Here is a 14,564-nt window from a genome sequence, read left to right on the forward strand (position 1 = left end):
AAAAAACAAAGGTGATAGATCCCTACTGTCCTGTTGCTGGATTACTTTGACCACTGTTCACATGTTTATTTCTTCAGGGTGAGGTACTCAGAATTACCTATTCACTTTTAAGATATCTTCATATTGGTGAAATTGTTATATAAGCTATACAGTTCAAGATTACTGCTGTAAAGCTATGATACAATATCGATTGCTTTGTTTACTTAAGAGATAATTGTTGGTTAGGCATTGGGAGTTCATACCAAAAAAACTGATGTATAATTTTGATTCAATAAAAGCTGGTCTTAGTGCAAATAAATCTTCAATGTAAATGTGCCAACAGTTCAGAATATATGAAAGGAAATAATAGACAGGCATTCACTGAATTAAATTTGAATTTATTTCCAAGATTGAATAAGTAATAGGATAGACATTACAGTTGAAATGATCAATGGAGAAACACATTAGTATGAATGTCTTCTATCTGCTATTTAATGAAGTATTAAAATTCTTTAAATGGGTAATGACACTGTTAAAATGACAGAGAGAACTGTTAGATTTTATTGGCAGGAATAGCTTTGGGCTGGACTTCACAGAACACAATGGTCTCCATCCCCCACCCCTGCAAACAACTGGAAAGAGTCCACTCACAACCCCAGTGGCTCCTCTGGAGCAGTGTAATGTGGGGAATAGCAACTAATGCATTAGTTGCTTTAAATGAGACTCTTCTCTTCTCTTAGCGGTCCCACCATATCTGCATCTGACAGCTCTGTATTTCCAGCAGCATGAAAGGAAGCCATTGCTGGAACTATACACTGATGTTTTGGATGTAGCTTTGCTCGCTGAGCTGGAAGGTTCATTTCCAGACGTTTCATCACCTTACTAGGTAACATCTTCAGTGGGTCTCAGGCGAAGCACTGCTGATAATTCATGCTTTCTATTTATATGTTTGGGTTTCTTTGGGTTGGTTTCCTGTGGTGATGTCATTTCCTGTGGTGAAGTCACTTTCTGTTCCTTTTCTCAGGGGGTAGTAGATGGGGTCTAACTCGATGTGTTTGTTGACAGAGTTCCGGTTGGAATGCCATGTTTCTCGGAATTCTCATGTGTGTCTTTGTTTGGCTTGTCCTAGGATGAATGTGTTGTCCCAGTCGAAGTGGTGTCCTTCCTCATCCATATGTAAGGACACTAGTGAGAGAGGGTCATGTATTTTTGTGGCTAGTTGGAGTTCATGTATCCTGGTGGCTAGTTTTCTGCCTGTTTATCCAATGTAGTGTTTGTTACAGTCCTTGCACATATTTTATAAATAACATTAGTTTTGTTTGTGGTCTGAATAGGGTCTTTCAAGTTCATTAGCTGCTGTTTTAGTGTGTTGGTGGGTTTGTGGGCTACCATGATGCCAAGGGGTCTGGGTAGTCTGGTAGTCATTTCCGAGATGTCTTTGATGTAGGGGAGAGTGGCTAGGGTTTCTGGACGTGTTTTGTCTGCTTGTTTGGGTTTGTTGCTGAGAAATCAGCGGACTGTGTTCATTGGGTACGCATTCTTTTTGAATACACAGTATAGGTGAATATTCAGTGGTAAATTTGTCAAGGAAATGCACAGATATCAGTCAGGGGAATTTGTCACTCATTATTTAGAGCTGTCTTTCAGGGTCAATTGGGGTTGGCCTCAGCCATCTTGGGGCTCTATTCACTGAAAATCAAGAGGGTTATCATAGGTCATTACTGTGGTGGGGCCAATTGGGAAGTAAATAATGAGGATTGGAAGCAGCATTCTAGAATGCAGTGGGGAGCAATAATTGGAGCAAGTTAGCATGTAAGGCTGAGGGATGATAGAGCATGTGTGGGATACTGCATGACTGGAAGTCATTGATAGTCACTAACTCCCTGGCTTCAATGGGGAGACAAAGCATAACTACATTTGGCATGACTAAACTGTGGCTGGAGCTTGGGGGTAACTTGGTGAAATGAGTTAACTAAAAGAACTGGGTGGGAATGTGGGGAAAACCAACCCTGACAGGGTTGACAGGGCGGGAAGACAGAAAAGAACATGAAGGTTTGGAGACTCACTGTACATTGAGAAATTGAGTTTGAAATTAATTCTGTGAAGTGTTATCTGTGTTGTATCCTATCCTCATTCAAAACACAAGTGCACAAAACAAAGAATGGATGCCAACACACCCAGAATGGCTGTTATTGTACTTTGTTTTCTCCAAGGGAGAAGACTGTACCTATGTGAGGTTCTTCAAGGTGCAACAGCATCACACAGGCACACACACAGTGCAGGTTAAACATTTGTTGTTACATAATGCAGTATGCAGTATGCAAACTCATACTTTGACTTACAGTTTTGACTAAAAGTCCTGCTTACAAGCAATCTTTACCCAGCACATTTACATTACAAATTCATTCTACTAATGGATGTGAAGTACAAGGAATGTCAAGTTCTAGTCTTCCATAATCTTTAATTGGAAAGCAACAAGAACATAATCTAGTCCTCATACCAAAAGCTGCAATCACCTTCCAAGGTTTAATATCCTGTGCAAGGTGCAAAAGCTGCTGACTTCATACCTTGGACTATGAAATCTTTGCACCATTATCCTATATTTAATGCTGCCTTTCTTCAAGATTGGGAGTTGTCGGAGAAGTATTCATTCTTGCTACTACTGTATATGTTCCAATGGCTGGAACAGCATACATCTGAATCAGAGCATGATGTGAAAGCTTCTTGTGGAAGTGCCCAATTCGTCACCTTGTTGGGAACCTCCATATAGCAATATTTTGGAGATATTTCACTTTTTTATATGTCTGCTACAATTGTTGAATGTTTGCATTGTTTTGTTTTGTTTTGTTCCTGATATTGTCTACATTGGCTACATAAGCTCATTGGAACCATTCCCAGTGGATCCAGGCACAGTGGCTGTGGTCATCTCTGTGGTCACTGCACTAAGAACATCCATGTGCCTTTGGAAGCTCAGCACCAGAATCAACCTCCAGTGGAAGTAGTGCAGCCTCCCAAAGTGGAGTTTCCAGCCATAGGTACCCTCATGAAGTGTTGAAGGCGCAGGAGAACCACAGTCACATGTCTTTTATGGAATGCTGTGTAGGTGAAAGAGGGGCAGTGGCACGATATTCTGTTTAGAGGTGGTGATCAAAATGCTATGTCAGTGTGCTATATCCATCAGCAATGCAACTTTTCTTCCATTGAGACCAATGAGATCTATAAATCATCTCCCTGACATGCAGGGTTAGTGCAGTTAAAAACTAACAACACTGCTTAGTCCTTGGATTCTTTGCTTTGGGCAATGGAGGACACAGCAAGATTATGTAATAGATGATACTGAGCTGTGAGAAGTGCTGCATTGTACTGAGTGGGAAATTGAAGGCATTATCAGAAGGAACAGCACCTTCAACAGCCTGCAGCATTGGTCAAAACAATGAGGACTTTGAGATTTGATTTTCTGCATTTTTAATTCTAGAATGACTAGAATCACTACCGTGTGGAAACAGGCCCTTCAGCCCAACAAGTCCACACTGAACCTCCAAAGCGTATCCCACCCAAACCCATTCCCCATATTCTACATTTACCCCTGACTAATGCACCTAACCTACACATCCGTGAACACTATGGGTGATTTAGCATGGCCAATGCACCTAACCTTGTGTGTTAAGATGGTAAAGGACTGCTTTACAAGAAAGGACTGAGGAAACAGTATCTTTACTTTTTAAAATCAAGTTACTGAAATTTGAAATTCTATGCCAATGTTTACATTGTGGCTTTGCAAGCAGTGGGAAGAAGTTGTAAATTGATGGCACAGCAAGAGGCAAGTGTATAAAGTGAGATATGACTGGCAACATGTGGCTGATCGGTTTGTGTAACTGTGTCCAATCATGAAAGTCAAAGACCATTAGCCTAATGATAACACTTTGGTTGTCAACTCTCTTGAACAGCTTGTGGGTATGAATGATATAATGAGAAGCTGTCAGATATCTGAAAGGGAAACTAGTGTTTCCCCCTCTCATGAGTGAAAATATCTGAAATGAAAGAAAGTTAGTTATTTTCTCCCACCAGCTGCTGTAAGTAACTGATTTCAATCAATAAGTCAGGTACTTATTAATTCATAAACCCAGTCACATTGTGCCTTCTTTGAAGAAATGAAAGAATCTGAAGAAAAAGCTCAGAGAATTAAAGTACTTGGGAAATAAAAGCAACACTCCATTGAATCCTGGGGACTGGATCCATTGAACTGTTTCTTCTGTAGTTTATTTTCACTCTATCCACAACATGTAAAGTGTCTGTGTTTTTCTCTCTGTATGTGTGTGTAAGCAGGTGAGCTTTAGAAAGTGGTTAGAGTTTTAACTAGTAGAGTTATGATAACAGTTCATAGTTGTTTATCCATGGTTAGAATTTATTAATTTGCAATATATATTAGTTCTTGTTAGGTACAGAAATCTGGCCTGTGTTTACTATTAACCTGAGTATAACAGAAAGCTAAATTAGGAATTATGCATACTTTGATAAAAAGTTTTAATTTTTGTGACAATAACAGAAGTATAGAGACTTGATATCCAGGTGAGATAGACCATTTGTAAACCTCATTGAATGGAATTGAGTTGCATGAAGTCACCTTTCACTGAGTGTAAAAGTATTGATGCTACTGAGTACGAATCTCCTATAGAGTACCAACTGAAAGTACAGCTGAAGATTTTGTTTTTTTTAATGTTTTTCCTGTTGTTTAATAAAAAATAATTCAACATTCAAAGCTCCCTCATTCAATTTTGACAGAATTTTATGGGTGCGATGGAAAGGATAGTGATTGTTGAGACAGCATCTGTACATTGTGTGCTGCGAAAGATGGTGAACCTCTACTTCCAATCTTGCAGCTGCAACTAAAATGCCATTTGCTCAAAGATGAAAAGTGAACATAAATTTATAAATGTGATGATGACTTTACAGTGCCACCCATACCATCTATGTACCGTTAGAAGGTTTTCTTTTCTTTTTTCTTCACACCAGTTTGAGGTGAAGTCCACAGACCATAGCTGTGGCGGAGGGAACTTGCCCTATAGTGGAACCTCTTGCCCTTGAAAGTTTGGGTGGGGCTCCCTAGAGAAAGACAGCACCGATCCTTGTGGCGCATTGAGTGCTAAAGTACCTCTGTTGCCCATCTCTGGGGCAATTTTTCTATCCACTTGCAGCAATCGACCTGGTACACAGCTGGGCTTTAAATATGGTGCTGATGGCGTGAATCTCAGGAGCAGTTAATACTCCTGCTGCTGGTGAGCACAAGACAGCATGAGAGAGATTCCATAGAGGCATGGTGCATCCAGTTTGACTGTCAGATATTCCCTATCCTGTTCAGATGATTTCATTGCTGATTTATTGGATGATAAAAGTTCTGCAGTTTATGGTTGACATCACATTCAGCCTTTTCCAAAGGCCCTGGGGCTTTTGCAGTTGTCATCCTATTCACACAGTGTAATTTAGAGTTAATTAAGAGTTAGTAGCTTTATAAGTTTTTAAAATAAATTTTACATTATGACAATTATCACTCTTCACCTTTTACTTTTAAAGTAAGCAATCTATACTGCTGGCATCGTGGGAGAAGTAGAGGTGAACTGGATGAGTTACCGACCCTGAATGCGTGAGGAACTGAACTAATGTCAGTTGCAAAAACAATTGAACCCAGGGATTTTGATGTAATTTTGCTACTTGGTGTGTTAGTTGAGCTCTGAGACACCGGCAGGTTCAGTAAATTATTTAAAGCATGTTCCTCAAGTAAACAAAATGAGTGTCAAAAGAATGCCAAGGAAAGATGGATCTTTTTAATTTTTACAAGAAATGACTGAAGGTGTAATAACCTCATTGTAATTTATAGAGCTATTGAAAGCAAGAATGCCATAAAGTGAGCATAGCTAAATTTTACTAACTTTAAAATGAGGTAATTATCATTCAAAATTATCAATAATTACCTAGGATTAAATAATGCTGGGGGACAGCATGAAAAATAAAAGCTCCATGAGGAAAGATAGAATTTATCTTTCAATACCTCTCTAATGCTGTTTGTAGCCCTCAGACTGACCAATGCGAGGGGTTGTCCAGGCAAAGAAAAAATCCAGTGGCAGTTTTGTGAGGGTACTCTGATACTTTGGGTTTACGACTAGGCGTTGTACATGAGAATGGTATGGAAAGGATGGGAAATACCTGTTCCCTTCCAACCCTCATTTAATTGCCCCTAGATAAAAATCATTTTCTATCTTGTAGTGAAATTCAGAAATCACATGCCACAGAGAGGATGCCATGAGGATCTGGCCTTTTTTTTTCCTGATCTTTATACCTGATATCAAGAAAATCAGTCCCATAATGGAGAGGTAACACAGTCAGAAACATATGTGAAAGTGAAACAGAACATGCAAGCAAAGAGAAAGGGATAGAAAAAGATTAAAAGTTATAGTTTTACCGTTAGAGACAGACCAAGTAAACTAGCAACATTTTCAATCTTCAAAATCTCAGGATATTGACTGAAATATATTTCCAATATTAGACAGCAAATTACCAAAAATATTTATTTTTCGTGATTTAATCACATAAAATAATTAATCTAATTAAATTTGTGGACAGTGCAATAATTAAAACTATAATTTTAGCTAACCTTTTGTGAGAGTTCCATAGCTGATTTTTATATTCTGACCAGACTGATCAGGAAGATATATGCCTGGCTTGATCTTATTCCCATTATGTTTGAATATAATATTTTTTCTCTAAGAATAATCTGCTCACTGTCTGCATGACTGAAATTAAAGCAGTAAATGCTTTCAAATTCTGCTTTATGTATGCAATTACTTACAAACACATGAGTCTAGCCCTTTAATGTTTTTTTCATTTGAAACCTGTGATATTTCTTGAGAATTATTGAAGTGAGTAAACAGGCAGTTGTTTGGAATTCATCTTGTCTTTCATTCGAAAATATCATAAATGTTTAATGAGCCTAAGGCACTAAAATAGTTAACTTCATGAGCTCTAAGCTGATTATATTTTAAAGCCTGTTGCTATAGGTTCCTATTGAATAAATTAATTTTGGATTCAATAGTAGATCTGCTAAGATGCTAAATAAAAACTATCCTAAAATCTCATATTAAAATTGAATCATGAAGATCAAGCTTCTCAAGTTTTAATTCACATTTCCAAATATTAAAATGTACAGGGCTGAACCTGAGCTGTAGCGAGATGTTGGCTGAATTGGATGACAAGTCCAACAAGGCACATCTCAACGTCAGCAGCAATTTGCTCCATCTTTTATGTTTTTGACAAGTGGCGAGGCAAGTTTCTTGCGAGATGGCAGCAAGTTGCCAATTAAGGGGATTATTGCTTTTTAAATGCCATGTTGATAGCCCAGTTTGCCTCATTAATATCCAGCTTTCTATCTCACCATACTCTCCAAAACAAACAAGACGTCAAGAAAATTCAGTATGGAAACCTGAGTGGATAGTTAGCAGGTTCTGCTCACTGCTTGCTCTGAATAAACCAACACATTGACTACAACCAAACTGCAATCTCGGATAGTCACTTGTTGCCCTTGGACATTGGAATCTGGCATCTGCCAACCTTCATGACAGTCTTTAATCCACTCAAGGCTGCACATTTGCAGCTAGCATTGAATGACTGCTTCGAGGGCACTTTGCCATTCACGGACAGGTATCCAGTTCACCATAAGACCATGTGATGTAGGGACAGGAATAGGCCATTCAGCCCATTAAATCTGCTCTACCATTCAATGAGATTATGACTGACTCCACTTTCATGCATTTTTCTTATAACCTGGGACTCCCTTACTGACTAAAAATGTCTATTGGAGTCTTAAGTGTCCTTAACGAACCAGCCTCAACAACCCTCTGTGGTAAAGAATTCCACAGACCCAGTACCCTCTGAGAGAAGAAGTTCCTCCCAATCTCTAGCTTAAATGTGCAAACCCTTACTCTGAAATTATGACATTAAACCAGGCTACATCTCAGAGCCGCTCGCTTTTTTTTGTTTTCAGTGCTCACTCCCTTCGTGCCTGCTTGCATGCTCCCAATTTCCCTGCCTTACCATGCTGTGCTAGTTAGCGCAGCCACCTTGCTGTCAGCAGTCCTCAGTCAAGGACTGTCAACTTACTGTGCGACAGTGTACTCAGTCAATCTCACATCTTCACCATGTACTAGCAGCTTATGCAGCAAACACATGCAGCAACCAGGCAACCAGCCTCAAAAACATTGGGGAGTAGACTTCACCAAAGTGTTCCGCCGCAGCAAACAAGTTCAACCTCCGATATCGTACCACGGATTGGCCATGGTTACGTGTCTGGATGAAGTGTTCTCAGTCGAGTCCAGGCCATTGCACTTTGGGGTGTGGGTCATGGTCAGTCTTGTCACTCTATAAGTGCCAGTCCAGAGGGAAGTAGGGCTAATGATTTGGGGAACTGTATAGCCAACACTTAAACCAGGGGCAAGCAGGGGCGGTCATGTGGGAAATCAGGGGTGGGTGAGAACAAGTGAGGGAAGATGGTGCAGACAATAGTGAGAGTGCAGAGCATGAGTCTTGCTGGGAGGTGAATGCAGCAGCAGAGATGGAGTGCATATGAGGTAGCAGAGTGAAAAGAGAGTGGCACTTACCCTGGCACAGCTGAGAATGTCATTGTCCATCTTTCGACAGTATTGCCTCTGCATCTGCACCCTGGAGATGGCATTGAGCTGGGTGGTGACCTCACAGCAGGCTGACCGTGTCTAGTGGTGTGGCCTCCTGTATTGGTCCTTTGGGAATAGGACTTCTTTCCTTTGTATAATCTTGTTGAGTGGGATCTCCAGGCTCCTGTCAGAGAATTGCAGTGATATTTTCCCCTTCTCTGCCATATTCGTGTTCTGTCCGTCAACAAGCAGGACAACATCAGAATGCCAGTGAACAGTGCCCTTTTAAAGGCGTAGGATGCTGGTCCTTTGGTGGATATCCACCAAATGCTGAGTTGTTCCCAAAATGGAGGAAAGAAAGGGCCAGAAGCAGATGTGACAGATGCCATTGGGGAAGGGTAGGTAATGGTGAGACAGGTTTGGTCAGACACAGTGATAGATTCATAGAGATGTACAGCATGGAAACAGACCCTTCAGTCCAACTCGTCCATGCCGACCAGATATCCCAACTTAATCTCGTCCCATTTGCCAGCACTTGGCCCATATTCCTCTATACCGTTCCTATTCATATACCCATCCCGTTGCCTTTTAAATGTTGTAATTGTACCAGAATCCACCACTTCCTCTGGTAGCTCATTCCATACATGCACTACACTTTGTGTGAAAAAGTTGCCCCTTAGGTCCAATTTTAAATCATTCCCCTCTCACCCTAGACCTATGCCCTCTAATTCTGGACTCCTCCACCCCAGGGAAAAGACCTTGTCTATTTAACCTCTCCATACCCCTCATGATTTTATAAACCTCTCCTGCTGATTTTCTCCAGCAATTTGTTTTTATAGCAGCTGATACTGTCCACATTTAGCTCATCAAAACCCACCATCCCCATTTCACCATCCATGTGGTCAATTAGTGAACCAAACGTCAAGACCGTGGATGTTGTCTTGTGTCAAAAAAGCCCTCCAAGGAACTCACTGTAAAGCTAAAAAAACTAAGCCTCCAAATTTCATATCAATATAAAATTCTGTAGTGATCATTTAAAATTTTAAATGGATACTGTTAATTTCCTACATAATATTCCCCAAATAATAGGAAATTCCATGTTTAAATAATCTGATGATTAAGTTTTGACAAAAACTTGAAATTCAGTTTAAGATTGAGTATAAGAGTCTTGGAGTTTTCTTTATTACCATTTAATGTTTTACTGGATTGCCTTTTAAGGCAGTATAGCAGTTACTGCCAGATAAAAATGCCCTAGTGACAAGTAAAGACTTCCTTCTGTTCAGTTATTTCAAATCAAAGGTCAAAGTGTCTGCATTTTTAACTATTATATAGGTCTCATTCGTGACTTTAATAAGAGCTGATTTGATACTGTGGCAGGACTGAAAATCTCATTGGAAGGTTTGAAACATATTGAATTCCCAGAAGGAAAGGCTTGAATTTTGGCAATGAGCCCTGATTCAGGATTTTGGAGTGGAGGTTGGAAATTGGATACAGTTTGTAAGACGGTGGGGTCAAGGGTTATATTTTGTAGAGAGGGCTGATATTGGCAGTTTTAAAGAGGACAGAGACAGTGCCTAAAAAGAGAGACTATTCACAACACCATTCTAAAGTTCACAGCAAGATTTGTAACTCTAACTCTTTCACTATTACTTAGCCTCTAGCCTTATTTATGGCGAGGTGGAGACATACAGCAAGATGGGATCAATCTAGTGATTGGAAGTCTCTTGGAGCTGTAGTGTATATTGGATGAGAGGTACGACAAGGCAACAATGCAAAGTAGCCAAGCAGAGGTTGATAGTCAAGTTTGGTACCCATGGTAATGGCCTTAACTGGCAACTTGGGTTCATGTCACATTGCAGCTGACCCCACGGCACTACACACACATGCACACACACACAGACAAATATAAAGAAACTCCTACAGACACACACACACACGCTCCTACAGACCCATACACTCATGCAGACCCTCTCTCATACAAGCACTCTCTCACACATACACTCCCACATTCACACGCACGCACACACACACTCACAGACTTATATCCCTTTACACACACTCATACACATACACACACACACTCTCACAGACACTCATACCCAACCGCACACACCCACCCACATGCGCACACATACATATAAGTTTGTGGGGTGAATTTGTACTTTGTTCAAAAACTGCGTGAATCCATGTTAGATTCTTTAAATCCCTTTTTTAGATTAGAATCAGTCTGAACATTGGGACACAGACTGCCTCACACAGGGCACCTCACACCTTCAATGCATTATATGGGCTGACATGGCACCTATTGTTAAAGTTTACTTGAGAACGTAACTTTAGAAAAGTTCTGGGATTTACATTTGAAAGAACTAAAACCAACATGGTCATTCTAAAAGATGAGAGATTTAACAAATAATCCAGGTCTTTTTCAATATATAATTTCAGTTACATCACACTGTCAACCTTTGCTACACATTCTGTATCTTACAACCTTATACTCCACAACACCTGGTGAAGGAGCAGTGCTCCGAAAGCTAGTGCTTCCAAATAAACCTGTTGGACTATAGCCTGGTGTTGTGTGATTTTTAACTTTGTCCACCCCAGTCCAACACCTCCAAATCATAATTCATTGATATGTGGCTTGGGATGACTGACTTGGGATGGGTTGGAGAAAGGGTGGGGGAATGGGAAGACTAGCCTCCTTCCGTGCTGTAGCTATTTTCTGATTCTACGTAAGGCTATTTAGCATGTTCTTTTGGTTCCCAAGTGTTAAGGTTACAAACGTGTTTCTATGGCATGCTTTTATTAAGTGGTAAATTGTAAATTTGGATCATTAACCATCTCAAATCTAGATGTTTTAAATGGCAAGAACAAGAGTTTATTCAGAACCTACCAAATTGTACAATCTGGGCATTTTGTTTCCCTCAATTTTCTCCTTTTGCAAACACCATAATCTCAGCAACTTGTCACACAATATTTTGAAAGAATGTGGTTGCTAAGAAAACCACTAAGCACCTTCATATAGGCTCGCTGAAAAACTAAACGAATGAAAACATACCACAGGAAAAGGCATGCCACTTAATGCCAAGTGCCAACTGCAGGGACAAGTAAGGATTAGTGCTTATGTGCTGCAGTACAGGGTTAGCCTGGGGATAGAATTGTTCTATCGTGTTGTTTATTATGGGAGTTACCAAGTGGGCAGGTATCAGTGTGTGTTACTGTTCCATCTGACGCCACTTGTAATTTTATCTTTATTTTATGCAACAGCATTCCATAACACATTTGCCAAATTATATTTTGAAGATGCTGTCATTTCACAAAGAGATTTAACCAGAATACCAAAATAGTGAAAGGAAAGGAAAATAATTTCCAATTAAGAGTATTACTTATAATTGTAATATTTCTCCTGTCTAAAATATCATTAAGCAAAATGCCATTTCTGGACTTGTGAAAGTTAAAATTTTGCACTGAGCATTAACAAAACTTTGAATGGAGAAAGACTGCAGAAAGACTGCAGGATCTGGAAGTCCTCTTGGAAAAATCACAAAAAGCTAGTGTTCAAGTTCAAAAGGTAGTGTGGATGTCAAACGTATTGTTGGCCCTTAATTTCAAGGGAATGGAGTATAAAAGTAGGGAGGGTTTGCTAAAATTACACAAGGCATAATTCAGATCACAGCCGGAATAGTGTGATTGGTTTTGGGCCCCTTATCTAAGGAAAGATATACTGGCATTGGAAGGAGTCCAGAGAAGCTTCTCTAGGCTGATACCAGGTATAGAGGAACTTTCTTAAAAAGATAGGTTGAGTAAATTACACCTGTACTCATTGGAATTCACAAGAATGTGAGGTGACCTTATTGAAGCATATGATTGTTAGGGGACCTGACAGGTAGATCTGGGAAGGTTATTTCCCTTTGTGGGAGAGTCCATGATCGGAGGACGTAATCTCAGAATGACGGGTCAAAGGTTTAATACAGAGATGACGAGTGTTTCTTCTCTCAGAGGGTGCAGAATCTATGGAATTCTTTACTGCAATGGGCTGTTCAGTATATTCAAGGCTGAGATAAATAGATTTTTAATCAGTGTGGGAAACAAGGGGTTATATGGGGGAAAGGCAGAAAAGTGGAATTGAGGGTAATCAGATCAGCTATGATCTCAATGAATGGTGGAGCAGACTTGGACTGATGGCTTACCTCTGTTCCTACATCTCATGTTCTTATGGTCAAAAACAGCAGATAATATGCCTAAGATAAACATTTTTTTGCCATAGTAAAATATTGTATGCTATCCACGTGGAGCAGGTCAAATACATAATAAGACATAAAGGAAAACAGTAAGATTAGTTTTAAGTGATTATGGGGAGGTTTATTTGTATAGGCAAAAATTAGCTATGATAGCAGATAGATAAAATTGGTTATGGGACAGAAATATTAAATGACCAATGTTGAAATTGAAGATGTAGTGTATCCTGCGATCAGTCTAGGTCAACATTTCCTCTTGCTGCATGTATAGAGTATTTGGTTTACTGCATAGGAAGCTTGATAATAAAGTTGTCCAGAGAGTCACCCATTGAATTAATGCAAGAATCTGGATTATTAATGGATGCACTGATTGGAGGAGAACACAATCTTGAAGACATGAGTACAGCCAAGAATATGTTATTCAAAATCAGATGATGCAGATTTTCCTTGCTTGCAGATTGAGCTCCATTAATCAGTAAGTGACATTCTTGGCTAATATGGATGTAGCAGAATGCGTCTGTGATTTTATTTGGTTTATTGCTGTTAGTTAGCCACAGTGAAGATGACTGGATGATCAGGTATGGACTCATCCATAACTTCACATTTTCTAAAGCCTATTCTAAGGCAAAGAGTTGATGTCACTAAACAAAGCAGTCTGATTACAAAGTATGAGTAGGAACAAGTAATGATTGATAACAGCTATCTGTGATACTTTTGTTTTTGCACAGTCAACAAGTTTTGAAGATGCCATCATTGAATATAAATCTCCTATCACAAATTCTACATGGTTTGAACAGAACTGCAGCAAACATTTGGAATAAGTTTGCAACTGCATAATCTCACTTCACTCCATTATTATTACATGAGCCATCATGTATTTCATCACATAAGTCTGCTGGGGTAACCAAAATTTAGGGGAATCTCCCACCTTGCATCATAATATACTAATGCCTTTCTCAAATCAGTTAGAAGCCACATAGAATGTTTTTTGCTACATGTTTCTTGGAATTGACAGATTGAGAAAATTGTGTCAGATGTTTTGTGATCATCCTACCAACATTCGCAGTTTGCTGGGAGAAATTGTTCTTTTAGTTCTTTGTTTAGTCAGCAAAGAACGTAACTGAAGACACAAATAAGACTACAGTGCATGCTGTAAATTGATAGCAATCCGGTAGTACCTGTGACGAGAAAAACAGTGATAATGGTGCCAGGTCACAGCATTGATCACATTTTAGTACACTGGAAGGATCTAGGACCTCAGAGAAGCATGGCAGAGAGTAACAAATATCACACTTTCAGGTGCCAAGTTCCACACTTTGAACTTCTCAGCATTTTCCTGAAGAGCTATCCACCCAGCAATGTACCTTGCAGCTCCATTCATTTCACCCTCTCTCTTCAGGCATCTCCTCATGTCATCATCAATCGTCATAATCTGTGTTTCATATTCACCCTCCACTAATGATGTTCTTCCCTCCTTTCTACATGTCATAATGAGCACTCAACGCATTCTCTCCTTTCAGAAGAAAATAACACACGGTGTTGTGGTGAGAGGCAGTGAACCGGGAAGTGGGTGGTGGTCAGGTGGCCTTCCAACTACGAGCCTGTTAATAGGCCACTGGCAATCTGTGCCCATTTGCTCCGCTGGGAAGGAGCTCCTGTTTCTCAAGTTTGCTAAAGTCAGTATGATCTG

The 14,564-nt window shown here is 39.8% G+C and overlaps 1 protein-coding gene across 2 annotated transcripts in view; it reads left to right on the plus strand.

Annotated features, from left to right (window-relative positions):
• LOC122556662 (pro-neuregulin-2, membrane-bound isoform-like) overlaps positions 1 to 14,564 on the plus strand; it is a 693,482-nt gene that overhangs the window by 417,802 nt on the left and 261,116 nt on the right. The window lies entirely within an intron of this gene.

This window comes from Chiloscyllium plagiosum, chromosome 14 (genome assembly GCF_004010195.1).
Source record: "Chiloscyllium plagiosum isolate BGI_BamShark_2017 chromosome 14, ASM401019v2, whole genome shotgun sequence".
NCBI lineage: Eukaryota > Metazoa > Chordata > Chondrichthyes > Orectolobiformes > Hemiscylliidae > Chiloscyllium > Chiloscyllium plagiosum.